The sequence below is a fragment of the Microtus pennsylvanicus genome, chromosome 4, assembly GCF_037038515.1.
Source record: "Microtus pennsylvanicus isolate mMicPen1 chromosome 4, mMicPen1.hap1, whole genome shotgun sequence".
Classification (NCBI taxonomy): Eukaryota; Metazoa; Chordata; class Mammalia; order Rodentia; family Cricetidae; genus Microtus; species Microtus pennsylvanicus.
In genome coordinates, this window is record NC_134582.1 from 34,571,088 (window position 1) to 34,581,289 (window position 10,202).

Below are 10,202 nucleotides of genomic sequence, written 5' to 3' on the forward strand. Positions count from 1 at the left end.
TCTGTGCATGTGGAGACCCAATGCTGGTGTCAGGAATTATCTTTGATTTCTTTTCTACCTTACTCATTGAGGCAGGGTTTCTCAATCAAATGCAGAGCTTACAGATATGCTAGTCTTCGTAGCAGGTTTGCTCTGGGGATCTCTAGTCTTTACCTTCTGAGGCTGGAATTACAGGTAGGCTTCTGAGGCATTTAAGTAGGCTTCTGGGGATCTGAACTCTACTTTTACTGCTTGCAGAGAATGTACTTTAACTGATAATCTCTCTCTATCTCTCGATGTATTGTCTTTATCCACTGACCTCCAGTGACTACTCTGGTTTTATTTTCATCTTTAAGACTCCACTTAAATGGCTCTTGTATGGTCCCATTAACCTTGTTTTGCCAAGTTTACTTTTCACTTCTTTCCACTTAGTCCTTATCCTCTTAGCCTCATAGCAGCGTTCCATGCCTTTAAATATTCAGCCACTTTATTTCTTCTTCTTCTTCTTCTTCTTCTTCTTCTTCTTCTTCTTCTTCTTCTTCTTCTTCTTCTTCTTCTTCTTCTTCTTCTTCTTCTTCTTCTTCTCCTTCTCCTTCTCCTTCTCCTTCTCCTTCTCCTTCTTCTCCCCCTCCTCCTCTTCTTCCTCCTCCTCCTCCTCTTCTTTCTCCTCCTCCTCTATTCCTTTTTGGAAAGGTTTTCTCCCCTTAGCTTGTGGCAACCAGGTGTTCCTAGTTGAGTCACATATCTGAGAAGCATACCATCCCATGCATGGGCCACGTCTCCCTCTGCTTTGGTCCTCCCAACATCTAAGTATTGAACTGTCCTTGAGATTTGACCTTGGTCCTCCTTTCTTTTTCCACTCTACTCAGCTTCTTAGGTGATGTCACAGCACAGTTTTAGAAGTCACCAGTGCTGCTGATCACCGGGTTAGGTCTTTGGGTCTTACTTCTGCCATGAGCTTCAAATCCATGCTTTTAACTGCCTGCTCACACTTTCATATAGATATCTGATAATAATCAAAATTTGCTAATTCCCAAACAGAGGTCTTGGTCCCTATTTCCCATCCTTCCTTTCTCCATCAGTATCTTCATATTATATTCTCCAGTAGCCACACTCATTTGTTTAAAGCCACACTCGAGTCCTCTCTTAATGTTTCCCTTTTTCTTCAGTGCATCATCAAAATCTACCAGGTCCAAGTTCAAAAATATCCAGAATCTGACCATATAGACTATTCTCAGTCTCAAGTCCAACTGTTTTCTACTGCTTAATTTCTAACAATATTAAACTAAATTTACTGTATCTAACATTTCTAACTTATAATTTATTATTCAATAAAAACAGCCAGAGTGATATTTTGGGGTGTTACTGTGACCATTATTTCATGACTTTCAGTCTTCTAATGAATGGACCATTGTCGAGAGTCCTTATCCTGCTGTGCGAGGCATCAAATCTTGTGGTACCTTCTGGCTTTCTCATCTCATCTACCATTTATCCTACCACCATGTGTTGCCCTCTAACATTCAAATCTACTTTGTTTCTCCATCACAGAGCTTAACATCTCCTGAGCATTACATTGCATATTTGCTCCAGCTCTGCTGTATCATCATGGTCTTGGCAACTAGAGAATACCTGGTGGACATAAGTTGGATGACAAATTGCCAACAGCTCAATTTGAGTATTCATATGTTCCAGGCACTACCCGTGCTTCCCCAAGGATTTCGTTTCATAACACTATCTTCCCGCTATTGCCAGTTTTGATGTTAAATTATTCACATTTAAGCCATTAAGAAAGCCAAACCCACACATTTTTACAAAGGTACATTGGTAGAGACTGAAAAGCTCTTGTACTGGTCTAGAGCTCTGCTATTGACTGTTTTTGTCTCCCTATGCTTTTTGTCCATCCTCATTTCAAGCCATACTACAAAATCTGAGTAACTCCTGGATCCACTTTGGAAGCAGAAGACAAATGGCATTATTTTGGTCCTTCACAGCTTCAGCACCAACCTCACAGCCCCAGAGGGATTTCCAGGTTACTCAGGTTGCCTTACTTGAACCAAATCTTTATGTTCTGCTGTTTATAGCTGCTTCCACATGCTCCTGAAATGCCTTGTTAACCACCTTGGGGAAGACTTTGTGCTTTTATCTCCTTGTTGTTAAGTCAAACACTGCTTTTCATTTTCTTTCTTGTAAAATATTTTCATTGCTTCAAAATTATAAATGCATGGTTTATGTGCATCTAAATGGATTTAGATGAAAGAAATAATTGCCATTAATAATAAGATACTGAATATAGTCAATAAGCAATTATACCTATTTGCCTATACAATATTTTTCTATATGTATGAAGTCTGGAGGTCTTACAAATACCTGTCTGGCTAGGGAAACAGTGTCTCCTGGAGCTAGCTAATTCTTAAAGATAGCAAAGGGCATATCTTTGACACAAGAACAGAGCCATCTTTTTCCGTGTGGTTTCTATACCTAAGGAGATAACGTTCCTGAGCTTACATCATCTTAGGACCATGTGCCAGGCATCCCATAGACTCCATATGGTTCAAAGCCTTCTGCTATCAGCCTAACCATCCTAACATGGTATTCTTTCCATTTTTGCCTTTCCCAAGGAACCCCCTTAAAGGGATTGGCTTTAGTTTTCCTTTGGTTTTGTCTTCTCATTGCCTTGATATTTTCCCCCATGAGGCCTTGTGTTATGTATATTATTTCTGTGGGAAATCTATTAAAAATTTTCTTCCTATGACATTAGCGTTTCTGTGTAATCATCCCCATTCATAGTTAGATCTCAGTGAAATGCAATTGGAAAGAGAGCTAATATTTGGTTAATTACTAAAGGACCACAAAATACAGAGTAACTAGATATTCATTTTAATGAATTTATTATAATTATTTCTTCAAAGTAACATTCTTTATGGAATGTGACCTATATCTTTTAATTGCAGAAATATTCCTTATTTGTGATTCTTACCCAGAAGCATTTATAGGATTGATGAGAGGACCACTTCTTCCCCTTTGCATGTCTGCTATATACTGTGTTTGTCTGAACACATTAGTAATTAGTTAGTTAAAAAAAATAGCCCCCAAACCCCAAGTCACCAAAAATGTGTCAGGGTCACATTAAGGAGGATAAAAAAGAAAACATTTCCCTTTGGAAAAATTAGCCAAATCAAGCCAAGATTTGAATTCTTTTCTTCTCTGTCCTTGTATCTTCTGTGATTCCCCCCTGTCTGTCTGTCTGTCTGTCTGTCTGTCTGTCTGTCTGTCTGTTGTATGACTATGAATCAGTGCTGGCCTGAATGTTACCTTGTGAATCTGTCTGTTCCTGTGTCTACATCTGTCTGTGTATGTTCTGTCTTTTTGTTTTTTATTGATTAGTACAGGAAGCTATTAAGAAAGGAGTGAGGCTACTTTATAGAACTATTTAATAGAATTTTATAAGGAATGAAACTTTACTGATTCCAGCTGACCAGGGTAACAAACAACCACATGCTATCAAACAATATCCATATGCGGCTTTCAACATTAATGGCAGGTATTGATTTTGTAAGATTGTTTCCAACCTATTTGCTGTTTTCAGCATTTATTACCATAACGTATATACACACATGGATTACTTGGGTGGTCAGGGACATGGAAGAATACATAATTTAAAATTATATGTATGCATTAGCTTAGGTTGTAAATTTGATTACATGGGAAATCCAAGGCAAGCAAGGTTGGTTGTCGTGTTGTTCTCTTCAAGGTAGATTTAAAAATGGCTGAGTATACAGTAGGAAAGCAGCCTTAAGTGACCTCAAGGCACATTACTAGCTCTTCTCTGAGGTGCAGTAAATGTTCTAGTCTTTTAGAATGAATATTTTCATAACAATGCATTGCTGCAATATATTTTGAAAAGAGCTAGAAGAGGGAGATCAGCTTATTTTAAGAGCTGGTCAGCACCATCTACAGCCATTTGTGGTCTTGCTTGTGTTCAATATTGATCTATATTTTACTTGACTGAGATGATCTTTAAGAGTGTGTTTTCTTTCCTAAATGGAAAATAAGCCTTTAGGCTATTTCAAATTCAGCGCATTCCTCTTTTAGTTGAAGACAGACCACTCACTCTTATTTATGCTGAATATTTTTATAGTACTTTCTTCTGATTCTCTTTGGATAATTAAATATCAGTCTTGCTTCTGACTTTTGTACCTGGAGGCTCTGATTCTCACTAGATCCGGGGATAAAATGGCTTTCCATTCTTCAGTCCAGGTTCCTTAGGTAGTATGTTTGTAGAATCATGGGATGCACAATTGTGAAGTCAGCTAATATTCTAAATGGGGGTTCCTATCGCTTTCATCTTCAAGGAAGACACATTGACAATGTTTCCGATAAACGCCGACCAGTAACTCCTTTAAGTAAATGATTCTATTGATTTGTAAATGTCATGTCTTATTTTTTCAGGACTCCCCATGATTATTCTGCTTGGTTCCTTTAAAGAATAAATTCTCATACACTCATGACAGAATCCAAGTCCCACACATACCCTGCCCTGCATCCAAGTCCGCACAGCTCACATGGCGGTCTTGACACTGCCTGTGTGCTGAAGCCAAGAATGAATTACTTGGCATCAGATTGCCACTGACAAGGTCTACAAATCTGCTGATTCACCCAGTTCTTGGAGAAAAAAATCAATTATGTCGGATCATCTTGCCGTATGATGGGAAGCACTGTGGGAACAAGTCAATTCGATGTTAATTCAGTGCTTTGTATTTGACACTGCTCGTCACTGATCTAAATTTTACTCTCCAGCTCCATCAAACAACCATGATGAGCTGCTCTTCCTTCCTACTGCTCCTACCAACACCACCACAGTCACAGCAACTACAATGGCTACTACGGCTTCCTGATAACTTCTAGCTAACAAAGACACAGCTGCTTCTGTGATTACTTTTGTGCATCAATCACAATAGCCTCTATGATACAGGAGTTATTAAAATGACTTCTTTCTAAATGCTCAAATCAAAGCACAGAGCAGTTAAGTAAATTGCCTCAAGCCACACAGTGAGAATGTGGCAAAATGGGAATCTAGGAATGCAGGACATGGGCCTCTAGAACTGGCACCCTGTATAACCAGTGTGCACCTAAATACCACCAGGTGTGAGGGTGACGCACCAAAGCAACATATACTTCTTATGTCCTAATGTATGCAATATACATATCATCGCTAACAGAATGAAATGCATATAAAATCCCCATTTTTAGCTCTCTATGGATCTCTGTCCTCCTTTTGTCCTTCTCACCCCTGAATAGGATCTCAAATATCTCAGGCTTGCCTCAAACTCATGACAAAGTGAGGCTGGTTGTAAGCTCTTGATAATGCAGTTGCTATCTCCCCAATGCTTGGATTTTGAACAAGTAACACCATACCTGGTTTTATAATCATATCTTTTAGTTTAATAATTAATCATTTCTTTTGTTAGCACTGTTAGTTTCTTTATGCTTTCCCTCTCATTCTTATTAGCCTAAAAATTCTACTGGGTCTACTCCATCCAAATGGCTGGATTTCTCTTTCAAACACCCTGTGGACAGCAGGGCTATTGTTCTTGCTCTACTCTCTGTTATTCTTCCTATAAGGTATTGATTTTGATGACTGGTCCTTCAGCAATCCACACTATTCACCTCCTGGGGCTGTTATTCCTTGGCAATTGATTCACCAGTCCAGCAATTGTATTTGGTGACCACATAACATGCGCAAAGCCCTATACCATGCTGCTAGCTGGACTGCAGAGGAAGATATGAAACATGCTTTGTAAAGCTCATATTCTACCAGGAGAGGCAGCCAGTAAACAAGGAAGTCGATAACTAAGAAAAGTAACTATCAATGTTCATAGTGTTTGAAGCACGAAGTAAGGAAAAGGAAGAAAGATAGGAGATAGGGAACAAATAGCCTGGATCTGTTGAGTATGGTCAGGGGACATCTGTACAGAGGAGTCCTTTAAACAGACCTGCAAGTATAAACGTGTTTTAAAATTGCATTCTGAAGATGACTGCACCATCCTGATATACTAAAGTACCAGTGAGTCACAAACTGTAGTCATGGGAGCTTCATTGTATGCAAATTGCATCTCAGCAAAGCTGCTAGAACAATGGAATTCCAATATCCAGCGAAAGCAGAAGCAGCAAAGAGAGTACTGTATTTCTGGGTGACTGCACATTGAGGGTTCTATTATATAACTTGGGCATGTCCGTAGCTTTGTCAGTGAATTGGCTTTCTCAGAAGGTAATAATTTACTCATCTGTATAACAAATTTCATATTTCTGTTGACCTTTCTCCTTTTGTTCTCTATATTCATGATTTCATGCCTTTAATTCTCTTTCACACAGTCTTTTTAAAATATTTATTTTGTACGTGTGTGTGTGTGTGTGTGTGTGTGTGTGTGTGTGTACATGCCTACTCGTGCGTGCATGTATGAGTGAGCACAATGCCCATGTCGGCCAAAAGAGGGCATCAGATCTCTTGGAGTTAGAGTTCCCTCCAAACTTTAGTTTTTTTCTTTTTTGAGACAGGATCTTACTATGGCTGGCCTTTTCCATATCTCACCCAAGCTACTCTTTGCTATAGGTTCTCTCTCTGTCTGTCTCTGTCTCTGTGTGTGTGTGTGTGTCTCCCCCCCCTTTCCTGTCTTTCCTTCTTTCTTTCTCTCTCCTCCCTTTCTTTTTCTTTTTGATTCCAGACGGGGTTTCTCTGTTTAGTTCTGACTGCCCTGGACTGACTCTGTAGACCTGGCAGAGCCTCAAAGTCATGGAGATCCACCTGCCTTTGCCACTTGTGTTCTGAGATTAAAGGTGTGCACCATTGTCACCTGGCTGTTATAATTTTGATGGGTTTTAAGAAGTTCTGTTTGTTTTTAATTAATTTTGAGGTGCCATGATGCAGGGGTGTGGGACAGATATGAAGCACCTAGGAGGTGAGCAGGATTGGGGTGAATAATGTGAAATTTCCAGAGTCATTAAAGAATTATGTAAAATAAATAAATAAATGAACGAATAAATACATGCTTAAAAATAATGGCCTAAAAGAGTGTTTATATGACATATACTGGTTAAGTAGAAGTGCTTTGCATGCCATATATTGGTTATATAAATGAGTTTTGCATGTCATACATTCATCATGTAAATGTATTTTATAAGTCATACATGGATTATGTAAATATGATAAAGATAGAAAACGGCATTTGGGAAGAAACAGCAACACTGACCAACAGACCCATATGGCATATAAGGAACCATACAACTTAAAATGAATTAAGTGTTAGTGTTTGCTTTTTTCTCCTAATCGAAGTGGCTGCAATGTCATTGAATTTATAACACTGTAATGGTGTCACAGACTTACCCTCTTTTTATGTTTGTGTAATAAAATACCTTGACAAAAACAGATAGATAGATAGATGATACATAGATAGAGCAAAATTAGATTTACTTATTCAACGTTATTCAATGTTGATGAATATCTCTAGCTGCATTTTCTACATATTGCATATCATAAAAGCTATTGACATGAACGTTATGTGGTGACCACATATGTGGTATACATAGCCGTTTCAGTCATTTCAGGACATTTTATTACTATGTTTATTATAATCATTCCTGTATCTTGCTAGTATTTATAATTGTTTATATTGACAACTGCATTGGCTAGTACTTTTGCAAAAGGGGAAATAAACAGTCCGAGTGGATCTCCGGGCAAATTTGATTTCTTTTTTCAGAGTGTTGGTGGGAATGCCTCAAAAGTTCATCATCAAGCATGGTGGTTTGATTTGAACTACATCTCTACCAAAGCTAACAATCAAACCCCAAATGACAAACTGAGTCCTGAGTGATATCAGATAAGCCAGGCACACAGAGTCAAAGAAAGATCACTCTGTTCAGTGTGAGAGGGAGACACTAGTGTCTGTGGGGAAAATAGAGGGCAAGGCTGTAGAAATAAGCTTAGTTCAATCATCAAGTGGCTAGAGTGATTTTTATGGTGTTTAAATGAGGTAAATACAGGCAATGACCACTCACCATTTCTGGTTAACAATTTGGCACTCATGAGGTATTTGAACTTGCCCAGTCATTTCATACCTGACTATTCCCATTGCCAACTCTATTGCTTGCCCATTGCTCTCATCTCTGATAGGCCAAATTTGATGTCACCTTGTAGGGCAGTGGTGCAGGGCAGAAAAGGAGAGTGTTGCTATTTTTCTGAGACCTGGTTGTGACTCTCATTTTGTAAAACTGCCCAGTGTTTTTATACTGTAGGGTCACTTTGTTCTCCTCTGAATAGCCACTCTCCTTATCCTGCCGCCCACTGTCTATCTCCCAGGGAACACTCAGTGTATTCAACTACCTTCTGCATTTTTGGAGTGTTCAAGAATATCTGGGTCTCATATTCAATGCCAAGCATTCTTTCCCAGGTTCTCTATCCTTAGTTATTCCATGGTGCAATTTCTTCATCAACATTTCTGTTCTGCTTTGCTGTGAGCCTTTCCTGAGTCAATGAAAAAATAATTCAAATTATAGAACCTCTGTGTATGGGTTATTTTTCAGAATTGTCTGATTGTTTCTGATATTAGTATTTAAACTTGGATGTGGAGTAGGTCTGAATACATGGGGTGAACTTTATTTTCTGTCTTTTCTTGCATATTCCATAAGGATGTTTTACTCACCCTAGAAAGTGTTTTCCATTTTTCCTACTCTTTGCCTCTTTTTCACTTCTACTAAGCCACACTTAGCCTTCTGTTTTGCTCTTTTCCTTGTTGTTCTGTCCCTGTTTCATCTCCCTCTTTTTTTTCTGAGCTGCCGGTTTAGCCTATGCCCGTACACAGGCTGTCTTAGTCAAACTCTATTGCTGTGAAGAGACACCATGACTAAAGCAGTTTTTATAAAAGAAAGCATTTACTTGGGGCTGGCTTATGTTTCAGAGGCTTAATCCATTATTGTCATGGTCAGAAGCATGGTTGCATGCGGGCAGACATGGTGCTGGAGAGGCTCTACATTTGGGTCAGCAGATAGCGGGAAGAGAAAGACACTGGGCCTGGCTTGAGCAATGAAAGTTCAAAGCCCACCTCCAGTGACACACTACCTCCAAGAAGGCCACACCTGCTTCAACAAGCCACACCTCCTAACAGTGCCACTTCCTATGAGCCCATGGGGGCCATTTTCATTCAATCCTTCATATAGGATAAGCATTGCTTTCCTCTGAGCTACACTCCTTACTCCTTTTTGCTTTTGAATCATGAGGTGAGGAATGGCAGACTCTTTCTCAACAAGAGCTGGTGGCTCTATCTACACCAACACACATGGAAAGAAAACTATGACGACCTCTATGCTCTACCTCAGCCTTGGGACACTCACACCTTTGATTCAGTGATGGGTGGTTTCAGAGAGTAAGAAAAAGACTTTACATGGGCTGAGGCATTTGTCAAATTAATGTCTTAAAGCATCATTCCTATTTCATGGTGAGAATAAGGTTCTAAGGATGAACCAGATTGACCGAAGCTGAATTTTATCAGTGTAAGCCATTATCACAGAAGGGTTTTTGCTGTGTTCAGCCCTCTGTCCTTCCTGGTTAGGTCGTGGAACTCAAGAAGAAATCCAGGCTCTTTATTCTCAGGAATAGATAATAATTATTTTAATACAATCACAGATATTCCAATTCAATTGCTCTATATTTTTAATAATAATTTAAGCCAGCCCATGCATTTCCTCCAAGTGACTTTCATTAGAAATCCTTGTGAATAGACTCAATCATTCTTATCAGATGTTTTTCCATTTCTTGTCTGGGAGCAATCCCCTCTTTTTCCTGATATGCCAATAAAGAATGTAACCCTCTAGATGCTTTTCCCTGCTGAGATCAAACACTTAGATGAGACAATCTGTGTATACCTTAAGAGGGAGAAAGAATGGCCCAGGTATACAGCAAATTCCTCTGAAGCCTTGCCCATTTCTGAGCATAGGTGAGATAATATTTATCCCAATTTTATATGCATCTTTGAGGCAGGACTTTTGCATATATGAATACTCACATATTCAAATACTCAAAATTGTCAGTTGTCAGTGGGTTGAACCGGGTGGTAAATCAGGGGGCCACACAGTGAATGCCTCCAATTCCTAGAGATCTTGAAAATAATGAATTAGGAGGGCAGCCATGGGACAGGGAAGTGTAGGAGGGTGGTAAACAGAAGGTGGATGCA